General features: G+C 46.5%; 1 long non-coding RNA gene across 1 annotated transcript in view; it reads right to left on the reverse strand.

Annotated features, from left to right (window-relative positions):
* The window catches only part of LOC105603379 (uncharacterized), a 96,611-nt gene extending 83,817 nt beyond the window's left edge, over positions 1–12,794 (reverse strand). Inside the window, exon 1 of the long non-coding RNA XR_009597344.1 lies at positions 12,691–12,794. This is a non-coding gene — a long non-coding RNA (uncharacterized LOC105603379). The remainder of the gene's footprint in view (positions 1–12,690) is intronic.
* Between the last annotated feature and the right edge of the window lie 538 nt (positions 12,795–13,332).

Consider the following 13,332-nt stretch of genomic DNA (forward strand, 5'->3'; position numbering starts at 1 on the left):
TAAAACTCCTAGAAGAGATCATAGGCAAAACATTCTCTGATGTAAATCATACCAGTGCTTTCTTAGGTCAGTCTCCCAAGGCAATAGAAGTAAAGACAAAAATAAACAAATGGGACCTGATCAAACTTACAAGCTTTTCCCTAGCAAAGGAAACCATAGAAACACAAAACTGAAAAGACAACCGACAGAATGAAAAGATATTTGCAAACAAGGCAACCAAAAAGGGCTTCATTTCCAAAATATACAGACAGATCATTTAACTCAACAACAAAAAATAAGCAACCCAGTTGAAAAATGGACTGACCGCCAGAATAGACATCTCTCCAAAGAAGAAATACAAGTGGCCAAAAGGCACATGGAAAGATCCTCCACGTCACTAATTATTAGAGAAATGCAAATCAGAACCACAATGAGGTACCGCCTCACACTGGTCAGAAGAGCCTTCGTTAAAAATGTCTACACATAACAAATACTGGAGAGGATGCAGAACAAAGCAAACCTTCCTGCACTGTTGGTTGGAAGGTAACTTGGTGCAGCCACCAAGGAAAAAGCATGGAAGGTCCTCAGAAAGCTAAAAATAGAACTATCACATGAGCCAGCAATCCCACTCCTGGGCATATATCCAAATGAAACTCTAATTCCGAAAGGTCCCTGCACCCCTATGTTCATAGCGGCATGGTTCACAATAGCCAAGACACGGAAACCACCTCAATGTCCACTGACAGATGAGTGGGTATGAAGATGCGCTGCATACATACGGTGGAAGGCCGCTCAGCCAGAAAGAGAAGGTCACACCATTTGCAACGGATGCAACTGGTGATGATCACACTGAGTGAAGTAACTCAGGAAGAGAATGACAAAAACCATCTGATATCACTTCTACGTGGAATCTAAGACAGGACACGAATGAGCCTACCTATAAAACAGAAACACTCGTGGAGAAATAGACACAACTGTGGTTGCCAAGAGGGAGGTGGCTGGGGGGGCTGGGGTGGGAGGTTGGGGTTAGGAGATGCAAGCTTTTATATACAGAAAGGATCAACAGCAAAGTCCTACTGTATAGCAGAGGACTACATTCAGTATCCTATGACAAACCATAATGGAAAACAATGTATACAAAATAATGCATGTATTTGTATAACTGAACCCCTTTGCTCTACGGCAGAAATTAATACAACATTGCAAGTCAACTATGTTTCAATAATAATATATATATAAATGAATGTAGAGTATAAAATATTTCTATCTCTTCTACACACAGATGGAAAAGAAAAGCGGAAAACAGCAAGCTTTTGCTCTTGTTTTTGTTCTTGAGGAAAGGCCTACATTTGGGTAACATTTGCCAAGGTTTTACAGCTCTCAGGTTATACACTGAACATGGTTCTCTTCTATATGGATATTCCTGTAATTGTAATACAGGTGACCTGATTCCCAACTTGTGATTATGCATATTATAGATCTATGACTGAGGAATTTCAATCCATCCATCTTCATCTGGAATTCTAGTTACAGTTTTCTCCATGAAGACAGGCAAGTAAAAATCACCATATTTATAAACATTCTGTATAAAAAGAAGACTAAATGCATGGTCTTGGAGACATGTTTATTATTCATCACTAATTAATATATTCTATTCTGCCTTCAGACTTGAATTTTATTATTAAGCTGTCCCATTAATTACTGGGAATTCACATAAGGGAATAATATACAATACTAGGGAAATGAGTGAAAGCTTTGTTCATTATTATTAAATAATCTCCAAGACATCTAAAGGAAGAGGTCAAGGTCCAGGGAAACTGAGATGATAGAGAAGCCTAGTTTAAAGAGCAAGTCCTGGTTTTTATTGGGAACAATTCCTGCTCATTTTTAGATCCAAGGGAATGGTAATACTGGTAAATGTGGATCACTTATACCTCCTTCCCACAGATAAATCAATACTTTTGCAGGAGCCTCATAATCAGGTTTCCACTTAGAAATCTGTGGGAAAGAAAGGATCACAGTAAAACTATTTGAAAAAATAACAGTGCCTGGAATTCCAGTATGAAGTTGTTTGTGTGAAACAGTAAGCAATCTTATTCTCTTGTCTCTCCTAAGAGCCGGGGATTATTCACATTGTGTGCTTGATTACTGGACCAACTCAGCCAGAAAATAGCCACTGAAGAGCGTGTACTGGATTGAAGATCATCAATAGCCTAAGTGATCACTGAAACAACTGGAGAGGCTGTCTTCTTGTTTTACGGCAGAGAATGACTCAGAGTGATACTGTGATTATAATGGAAAAGGCACAATATTAGAGGTCAGCTCTATCTGTGGGGATCAGGGCACCAGTTCTATCTATGTTCTGAGCTCAGGATATTTGCTCTGTCTCTCAGCATGGCTGTGAGGATCCTATCAAATGTGGTATCAGTTCAGTCGCTCAGTCGTGTCCGACTCTTTGTGACCCCAATGAATCGCAGCATGCCAGGCCTCCCTGTCCATCACCAACTCCCAGAGTTCACTCAGACTCACGTCCATCGAGTCCGTGATGCCATCCAGCCATCTCATCCTGGGTCGTCCCCTTCTCCTCCTGCCCCCAATCCCTCCCAGCATCAGAGTCTTTTCCAATGAGTCAACTCTTCGCATGAGGTGGCCAAAGTACTGGAGTTTCAGCTTTAGCATCATTCCTTCCAAAGAAATCCCAGGGCTGATCTCCTTCAGAATGGACTGGTTGGATCTCCTTGCAGTCCAAGGGACTCTCAAGAGTCTTCTCCAACACCACAGTTCAAAAGCATCAATTCTTCAGCACTCAGCTTTCTTCACAGTCCAACTCTCACATCCATACATGACCACAGGAAAAACCATAGCCTTGGCTAGACGGACCTTAGTCGGCAAAGAAATGTCTCTGCTTTTGAATATACTATCTAGCTTGGTCATAACTTTTCTTCCAAGGAGTAAGTGTCTTTTAATTTCATGGCTGCAATCACCATCTGCAGTGATTTTGGAGCCCCCCAAAATAAAGTCTGACACTGTTTCCACTGTTTCCCCATCTATTTCCCATGAAGTGATGGGATGCCATGATCTTCGTTTTCTGAATGTTGAGCTTTAAGCCAACTTTTTCACTCTCCTCTTTCATCAAGAGGCTTTTTAGTTCCTCTTCACTTTCTGCCATAAGGGTGGTGTCATCTGCATATCTGAGGTTATTGATATTTCTCCTGGCAATCTTGATTCCAGTTTGTGCTTCTTTCAGCCCAGCATTTCTCATGATGTACTCTGCATAGAAGTTAAATAAGCAGGGTGACAATATACAGCCTTGACGTACTCCTTTTCCTATTTGGAACCAGTCTGTTGTTCCATGTCCAGTTCTAACTGTTGCTTCCTGACCTGCATACAGGTTTCTCAAGAGGCAGGTCAGGTGGTCTGGTATTCCCATCTCTTTCAGAATTTTCCACAGTCAAAGGCTTTGGCATAGTCAATAAAGCAGAAATAGATGTTTTTCTGGAACTCTCTTGCTTTTTCCATGATCCAGCGGATGTTGGCAATTTGATCTCTGGTTCCTTTGCCTTTTCTAAAACCAGCTTGATCATCAGGAAGTTCATGGTTCACGTATTGCTGAAGCCTGGCTTGGAGAATTTGAGCATTACTTTACCAGCAAGTGAGATGAGTGCAGTCGTGCGGTAGTTTGAGCATTCTTTTGCATTGCCTTTCTTTGGGATTGGAATGAAAACGGACCTTTCCCAGTCCCGCGGCCACTGCTGAGTTTTCCAAATGCGCTGGCGTATTGAGTGCAGCTCTTTCACAGCACCACCGAATGTGGTATAAGCGTAGGTAAAGGCAACATCAGTGGAGTGGAACATTTCTAATAGTACAACTGCTTTAATTTAGTTTTTTAAAATTTTTGGCTGTATCCCACATAATGTGGGACCTTAGCTTCCTGAGAGGGGAGTGAACCCACACCCTCTGCATTGAAAGGCGGAGTCTGACCCACTGGACCACTGGGGAAGTCCCTCATGTTTTTTTTTTAAGTTCCTTGAAATCAAGTGTTTTAGTGTATTAGTCAGAGTTCACTAGAGAAACAGAGCCGATAGACAGCGTGTGTATACATATGTGCACACATAATTGGCTCTTCTGATTATAGACGCTGAGATCTGCAGCTGCAAGCTGACACCCAAGCTTGCTGATGGTGTAACTAGTCTGAGACGGTAGGCCTGACAACCGCGAGAACTAACATTTTCAGTTTCAACCCCAGAGTGGCCAGGTTCAAGATTCAGGAAGAGCTGATGTTTCAGTTCCACCCCAAAGGCAGGAAAAACTGACTCCCCAGTTCAACAGTCAGGCAGGACGAGTTCCTTCTTGCTTGAGACACTATCAGCCTTTTTGTTCTATCCAGGTCTGCAGCTGATTGCAAGAGGTCCACCCACTTGAGGGAGGGAAATCTACTTTACTCAGGCTACTGATTCAAACATAGATCTCATCCAAAACACACTCACAGAAATATCCCAAATAACGTACGACCAAATATCTGGGCATCCCGTCTCTCAGCCACGCTGACACACAAAATTAATCAGCACATCGGGTTACGTCTTATTTAAAATGACCTAGTTGCAAAGGTCGGTAATGACGCGTTAGACAATAATAGTTTTAAAGATCCTCAGTTCTAAAAGAAAGAGAGTTATTTCATTTCCCCTAGAATTTGTTTTTCAAATCAATAGCCATTAGAGGGAGCTCTGGTTGCAGCTTAGAAACAAAATTGTCCTCCATGAATTGATGTTAACGGGAAAGTTTCTAGGTTTTAATGGAGACACAGAGAATATATATCTTAAAAAGAAAAAAAAAAAAAAAACACCGAAATCAAGAGATCCTTTAGCACCACCATTTTGTATTTCTGAACTGAGTGAGCCCAGACATGCTTCACGGAGCACAAGAGCTGAAATGATACAAACGCAAAGCTGGGTGGAATGGGGCAGGCTCTGGGCTTGAGTTCTAGCCATGCCTGGAAGTGACTGAATGGCCTTGGGTCACTTGCTTTCCATCTCTCCTGGCCTATTGTCTCTCCCCAGCAATGAAGGTGGCAGAGATTAGAGTGTAATACACATTGGTATCTGTGGATGGGAGAATCCTGGAGAGTTAAAGGTTTTTTCCTTTCCCCCAAAGATAACCTTGAAAATGTTATGTTCTCAAAAACTGTTGGTTTGAATTGTCTTAAGCATATTCTCAGTCACATGGATGATACCCTCAACATTCGACCCAGCTTCTGCCGTACAGTCTATGAGCTCTGTTGACATTCAGTGGGTACCGAGCGATCCCTGTCTTGAAACGACAGCATTGAACTTTTAATGGGTTGCTAGGCCTCTTTGGGATGACTTTAAGTTGGTGTTGTCAAAATGACAACAGCTGACTTATAATTACCATTGTACTCGTAAAGACAAATTTTCTCTTCAGCAACGATAATATCAAAATTGAAATAGTCTATGACAAATCAATTGAAAGCATTGTCATAGAATAAGGTTTTAGAGTTGTAAGTCATTTTGCAAACTGAAAAGGCACCCTCCTACACTGTTGGTGGGAATGTAAATTGGTGCAGCCATTATGGAGAACAGTATGTTGGTTCCTTAAGAAACTAAAGACACAGTTGTCACACAACCTTACAGTCCCACTCCAGAGTGTATAACGAGAGAAGACTATCATTCAAAAGGCCACATGCACCCCAGCACTCACAGCGGCACTATTTATGAGTCAAGACATGGAAGCCAGCGAAACGTCCATCCACAGATGAATGGATACCCAAGATGTGTACACACACACACACACACACACACACACACACACACACTAAATGGAATATTACTCTGCCATAAAAAGAATGAAAATGGAGGTACTTTATACTGGGGAACACAACTATATTTTTTCTTGATGGACTTTTTCGATACACTGGGAGGAACTCATGCCTTCACATCACTGCTTCTCAAAACCCTGAGAGTGATGGAGAAAGAAGGAACAAGAGAGTCAGGTAGGGAAGAGGAGAACCGAGGTGAGGACCCGGGAGTGTGGGCACCCTGAAGTGAAGAGAAACACAGGATACCGAAACTCCCCTCGTCTTCACTCCACATGTTCATTAACGCTGGCAGACAGCGTGACCAAGGGCAAGTTTCTGAGTGTCTGGTGTAGCACAGAGGGTGGGTTTCATGTATTAAACCCATAGCCACAAAGCCTTTGACTTCACAGTTTTGCAGAGCTATGGGATCCTTTGCTCTCCCCTACTGTTACCTGCTGCGGATAAACAGGGACTGAAGCATGAGTGGCCTTTGGTGTGCTTCTTTTTTGGGCGTAAGCCTGTTCAGCCACAGTTTGATGGTTATTATTAATGCATTTCATCTAATCTAAGATTCCTTCAACTGTAAGTCATATCAATATTTTACGTGCCACCAAAAAAAAAAGAAAACCACTGCCTAGTACACTGGGTCACAGCCTTAGCAATGCATGGACAGGGCATGCCAGCTTCCTGGTGCTTTGAAATGCCTTTCATCTCTTCTGAGGGACTTGGCAATCTCTCCTGCCTGCGGTCGCGTTGTGCTGGTGGGTGATAAGCCATCCTTGTGCATTTATCTCAGTAACAAAATGTACCTCCATTTCTTCTACCCGCAAGTTTCTAAAGCACTTGGTTATTGCTTTGAAAGAAATATGAGATTGCAATTATTCCTTTAACAAAAATACCGGCTTCATTAATATAAAATATATACTCCACTGCTCCGTTTTCATGCCTTTCTGCAAACACAATGACTTTTTTGTTTGCCAAATTACAGTGAAATCTTTCTGAAGATATTTGCAATAACAACTTCAGCATTTGTGGGTCTGACAGATGCGTATAACTCAGCAGAAGTGACAACACTGGGAACAGCCCTGGCCAAGTTTGTTCACAATAACTGTGATGGTTCTAGCTGCCAGACCATGAATTCTGAGAGACATCCTGATTTCACAAATGAGAAACTATGGAGGGGGGAAAAAAAAAGCATGTTTTAGAGACAAACACCTTGGATCTGCTTCACTGTAACAGCTATGCTTTTCCTCCTTGAGCACGTGCTATCGCAGCTCTGCCTCCCACACACAGCCCTCTCATCCGGCCAGTGTGCCTGCACCCCAGAGACTGAACCATCGGGGGATGGTTCCGGGGCAGCCTCCTGCCCTTAGCAGCAGGATCACCGGCCTGAACACACATCCCACCATCACTGACTTTCATGGTGGGTATAAAGAGCTGTCTTACTCCAGGCACACAGATCAGCAAGAAAAAGAATCCCCCTTGTGGAGGTTTAAGAAAAGGAGGGTTATTTGTGAGGCCTTAACAGGCAACTGAATAGACTTCCAAGGGCTGAAAATAAAGTCAGCCAGGCTCACGGGACAGAGTCTGTTGAGTCAGAACCCAGGGTCTCTGACTCTTCGGCCCTAAGACTCTCCCGCTTCTGCTCCTGTATGATTCCTCTGCATCAGAGATTCTCAACGAATACTGGAAAGACTGGCTCAGACTCACCCCGGCAGCAGGATGGGCCCGACTCTCCATGCCCCAGGGTCTAGTTGCAGGGTCTGGCTTTTGTAACTGACATTCTCAAAAGAGAAACCTACCAGCCTCAGCCCAGTCCACAGATTCGCTCTTCCTGCATCTTTCCCCACAGCGGGGTCAGATGGCCACCTTTGCTCAGCTGTGGTCAACCTCAGGCTATCCCTTCAGTAGGAACTGTGGGTGGGCTCACTTCTCTCCGTCACCAAATGGGGAGGGCAGAGAAGTAACAGCTAGCTGACCCAGTACAGGATTCATGCAGCTTTTTAATCCTCATCAGAACCCCTGAGAGATGTTGCGTGGGCCTGCCTCAGTGTTCTGTTAAGTCATCTCAAGGCAAAACTCACCTTCTGCAGGAGCCTGACTGAGGTGATGAGGCCGTGTCTGGCTGAGCTGCTACGACAAAGGAAGAGCAGAAGGGACGTGGGTCTGATTATATTTCTGTTTTCAATGATGCCACTTTTTGTTTGATGTAAACTTGCATAGACCTATTAAGCATGGATGCTTTCCCTATGAACCAAACAGGCATCTGAGGTTGCAGCCCATCCCACCTGCCAGAGCCCCCATAGGGGATTCCGTGATTCCCAGAGGTGATAAACAGTGGCAAAGTAAGAGCGGGATGGATGTGGGGAGTGGAGAGGTGCTTCCATGGAAACGTAGGTGGGCAGGCGTACTCTACTGCAGAATGTTTCCTTTAAGAACTTACCACAGGGCTGTTTGCTTTGGGGCCGTGCCATGAGGCCTGTGGGATCTTAGCCCCCTGACCAGGAATCGAACCTGCAGCCCCCGCAGTGGGAACATGGAGTTTTAATCTCTAGGCCCACCGGGAAGTCCTCCTTTCTTTCTATCACAGAAAGAAGTGACGTGTTAGTCGTCTAGTCGTGTCCGACTCTGTGACCCCATTGACTGTGGCCCACCAGAGCCTCTGTCCATGGGATTCTCCAGGCAAGAACACTGGAGTGAGGAGCCATTCCCTTCTCCAGGGGATCTTCCCGACCCAGGGATCGAACCTGGGTTTCCTGCACTACGGACAGACTCTTTCCCGTCTGAGCCATCAGGGAAGCCCTCCTATCACAGAGTTTCTCCAAATAAGCACATTTATAGAGTGAGTCCTGCCACAGGCTGATTGCAGCTTCCTCCCAGCACTGACAGCGCCTGAGGGCAGGTGTCCTTGTAGAGTAAATAGGACACCGGCATCACAGACAGAAGTCACCTCTATCCTAGACCAACGGTATGACCTTGGTTAGTGTTCTGGATGAATCCGCACTTACAACCCCCTCTCCACAAAATGTAGGGAGATGGTGGCTTTCTGCCTAGCTGGCAAGATCCCTGCTTACAAAGAATGCTGTGTTGGGGAAACGAAGGTCCTCACGCTATTACCAGCGCTATTTAAATGTGCTTGGCAGAGAGCCTTGCCTGTTATAGGATTTCTGCCGTGGTGCCCAAGGCATTCTCTGCCCAAAGACTGTGGTACCGACAGTACATTTTGCTGCTGGCAGAGGCGGGAGAAACCAAGCAGGCTCTCTTTGGCCCCAAAGACCTACCAGACAGCCCCGGGTATCCTGCAGATGCTCACTCTACAGAAGCACCTCATCCAGAGTCAGCTTTCAGATGGCCACCAGCTGGGCCAGTGTGATCAGAAGTGGAGGGACAGTCAACCTTGGATGTGCTTCCTACAGCCCCACTATGAGTTTCTGGGTCCACAGGGACCCAGGGTGGCCTGCTGTGGGCAGATTCCTCCTAGCTGGGCCACTGGATACGAGTCTTCCAACAGTTAGTGGCTGAGCTCACGAAAGGAAGCAAGTGACGGGGTTTATCATCAGCTTCTCCTTCCAGTGGCAGAGAATTCTCAGGTCAGGCCCCTTCTGGCCCTGTAAGGATGTTTCTCCAAGCAGATGGGGAAATATCCTTACATTGGTTTAGAGGATGCTGTGAGGTTGGTCGGTCCCTCACGCATCCTCACTTATTCCTGTGAACCTCACCTTGTTCACAAAGAAGATCTGAGGGCAGTTAGAGAAATATGAGCAATGCAAAAGAATAAAAATTAAAAAAGGAAATAAAGAATGAAATGAAAGAGACTCAGAGCAAAGGAAGAGGACAGTGGGGAAAATGTAAAGGCTGATGGGACAATGCCAGGGCTCAGTGTGCTTTCTAGCTGGGCTGGTTCTCTCTTCTCTCTCATTTTCAGGCCTCCTGACCCTCCTTCTCTGCAGGGGTAGGCTGACTGCTGCTCGCCACCCACCAGAAGCTGCTTTAGATAAACTTCAGTAAGAAAGGAGTCAGGGGTTAACCCCAGTCCAGAAGCCCAGAGTCCTACTGGGCTCCCCGGTGAGGAGAGAAGGGGAGGGTTGGTCCCAGACAATCTGCTCCCACAGCTCTGCAGCGTCACATCGGGTCCCTTCTCTAACAAGGCTCTGCTGCTCTGACACTCATTAGGGAGGAAATCACTAATTCTCCAGTCGCGTCCAACTCTGCGACCCCAGAGACTGTAGCACACCAGGCTTCCCTGTCCTTCACCATCTCCCGGAGCTTGCTCAAACTCATGTCCATTGAGTCGGTGATGCCATCCAACCATCTCGTCCTCTGTCATCCCTCCCAACCCATCTGGCCGCATCGAGAAAAGATGCACTCTTCGCAGGAGCAGATCGTGCGAAGCCAGGTTCACAGAACTGGCAAGAGTTGGAAACTAATTTAATACTACTCATAATTCACTTTCACTCATTCAGGAAACAACTGGTGTTGAAAAAAAGAGTAATAAAGAAGAAGACATCTATCTGATGAGTCTGCCCTGTTTCTTGGCCAACTCTCTCATCATCTGCTCTTCCTGTGGAATTGCCTTGTTCGCCTGGTGGTGATGGAAAGTTTCCACAAAGCGGAATGACAGGTCTGGAAGTACTGGAGGGCAGGGTTAGGGCTGAACACCCTTTTCTGAAGATGAATGGTCTGTGCAAACACAGAAACAGAACCAATTCTGTGTTAGAGGCTGAATCAGAGCGGCCTGGGTTATCCTATATCTTTAAAGAAGTGGTTGGGACTTAGGAAAGTGCATCAAGAAACAGATAAGGCTGATTTATAATAAGCATTAATCTTTTCCCCTATGAGATGCTCAGTTTAAGAATGCTGAGTGGGAATTATTCTGTTGGGAAGATTAAACAGTTTCCCTATAATCTCATTTGCACTATTCTAGTGCTCAGCAAACTGTTTCTTCACATAAAGGCATTTCCTGGATTCTGTCTGTGGGGGAGGGAGGGTGGATAAAAAAAATCCATGGCCCTCCCCTTGAGGGAAACTTCTTGGGCTACTTTTAAATTATCTTTAGTAGGCTCAAATGAGTATGCTTGCTCACTCTGCTTTGAAAGATGATGGGTAAATGAGGGCCTCTTCCTGGGTCTAGGAGGAAAACCAGGTCAATTTGAGCTGCACAAATCAATAGGGGAAGGAAAGTGAGCAGACTTCCTGTGTGTGTGTGTGTGCACGTGTGAGTGTGAGGTTCACTACCATGTGGAGGCCCTCAGTGACCATTTGCTGAATGACTGAACACTGTGGTTGGACAGGAATTTTTGCATCTCCAGGAGAACATATGGTTCTCATAGGAGGTTTGTGTGGTGACAGCGTCTGCAAAGAAGTGGGAAGATGGATCTAGACAGCGGCCCAGGTGGTCTAGCAGTTCAGGGCCAAGGGGCTCAGAGAAGATCCCAGAGCCAAGGCCAAGCAGAGGAGGGGGAATGGCTTGGAGTCTAACTGCCCTGACGTGGGATCCCAGCTTTGTTCCTCATGAGCTGTGTGACCTGATCACCTGGTCTTTCTGAAAAGGAGGTTGGTGACATGTGGACTCCCTGGAGGAGGAGGTTCTGTGTGCTTCTGGCTCCTAAACAGGGGTCTTCAATGGGTAGCAGAGTCCAGGCCTCCCTTGGCTCAAACAGAAGGAATTCGGGGCCAGGTGTCTGCTGATGGGGGCAGAAGCGGCCCACATGTTGTGAGCTGGCCCAGCTTCCCATAAGGAAGGAAGTCATGCCCCTAGACGGATGAACACTATCCAAAGGGCCGTCAGCTTCTTAGGCAGCTGGAGGCCTGGGGTTTGCAGGAGGTTTGAGTGGGGCCAGGTGGAGAAGGAAGGATGCTGGCAAGCGCTGCTTGGAAAAGTCTTAAATTCTACAAGGAAACATTTGTTTCCCTGGCTTTCTCCAGAGCCCAAGTCAGCAAAAGGAAAACATGGTTTATTCTGACTCAAAATACGAAGTCACTCTACACCCCTTCCTCTCCTCAGCTCCAGCATCATCTACCCAGTCACCAAAGCCCATCACCTCCACTTCCCAGAGCCTGCTGGAACCAGCCGCTTCTCTGCTCTTGTACCATTGCAGCTACTTCCTGTCTGCCTCCTCAGTACATGGTCTGCATGGAACAGTCTCCATGCACAGGAACCCGACTTATCTTTTTAAGAAACCTCTCCCCTGCTTAAGTGGTTTCATGATTCCCCATCATTTGTAGAATTCTGACCTGAATGAATGGACCCTGCATCCTGTCCAGACACTCGATCCCCTTCATTGAGCAAACAGTTCCAGAAACAGAGACGATACCCTCTTCCCGTGGAGTTTTATAATAAAACCAGGTGTCTCCCTTCATGTTACAAATAAGGGCCTCCACTGAAAGCTTCCTATAGCCAAGGCATCCACACGCAGAGCTCTATGCCTCATCTTAGATCATCCTCACTACAGCCCTGAACTTCAGGGGCGTCTGCTGCTTCCATTTACAGATGGACACGCACAGGAAAGTTACATAACGTCACCCAGATCAGCTCACTGCTTGGCGATTGCATCAGGATCAAACCAGCCAGCCTGACTCCACAGAGGGATGCGGCATGTTCCCTCCTGCGTCCTAAATGGACCACCTTTGATGGTTGGGCCCTAAGCGTGTGTTTGAGTGACACATTAACCAGTTTGTCTCCTGAAGCAACCCTGGGAGGAGGGAAGTCTGGGAATATTATCTTCACTTTTCAGAAAGGCAAAGTGAACTCGAATACAATCTGAATAGCAACCGTGACAATGGCAATAGGTCATTTCGCCAAGCAGCTGACACACGCTGCAGAGCATGCTGGCCTTGCCAGGAGAACAGTGTCCACGGACGGTATGTGTGGCGGTGCGGACGGTCACACGGGCACTTACCCAGGAGAGGAGTCTGGCCAGATCCCAGGGAGCGCCGTCCAGGGGCAGAAGATGCGGGCAGAGAGGACTCGGAGACCACAGTTCTTACTCCCAGAGGTGACCTGTGGGGACGAGGAGGGGATGAAATAACAAGGGCTGCCTGGCCACAGTGCCTGTACCAAGTGCCATGCAGACAAGCCCAGCGCCTCCCAGACGGCCCTCACTGTCAGGCGCAGTTCTCACATTTGGCTCGGGTTGTTGGTCCTCCTGCTTAGCGTCAGCAGTGTAAACCTGGGGAATCACCACCTGCATATTGGGCTGTGGGGACCAACATCTTTCCTCTTCCTTGGGGGACTTCTACACTGAGAGATTCCTTTAATGCTTGCTCTCAGGACCCTCTCATGGGCTTCCCTGGTAGCTCAGCCAGTAAAGAATCCACCTGCAATGCGAGAGACCCTGGTTTGATTCCTGGGTTGGGAAGTTCCCTCGGAGGAGTGATAGGCTATCCACTCCAGTATTCTTGGGCTTCCCTGGTGACTCAGACAGTAAAGAATCCACCTGCAGTGTGGGAGACCTGGGTTTGATCCCTGGGTTGGGAAGATCCCCTGGAGAAGGGAATGGCTACCCATTCCAGTGTTACTGCCTGGAGAGTTCCATGGACAG

Source organism: Ovis aries, chromosome 19, assembly GCF_016772045.2.
Source record: "Ovis aries strain OAR_USU_Benz2616 breed Rambouillet chromosome 19, ARS-UI_Ramb_v3.0, whole genome shotgun sequence".
Taxonomy (NCBI): domain Eukaryota; kingdom Metazoa; phylum Chordata; class Mammalia; order Artiodactyla; family Bovidae; genus Ovis; species Ovis aries.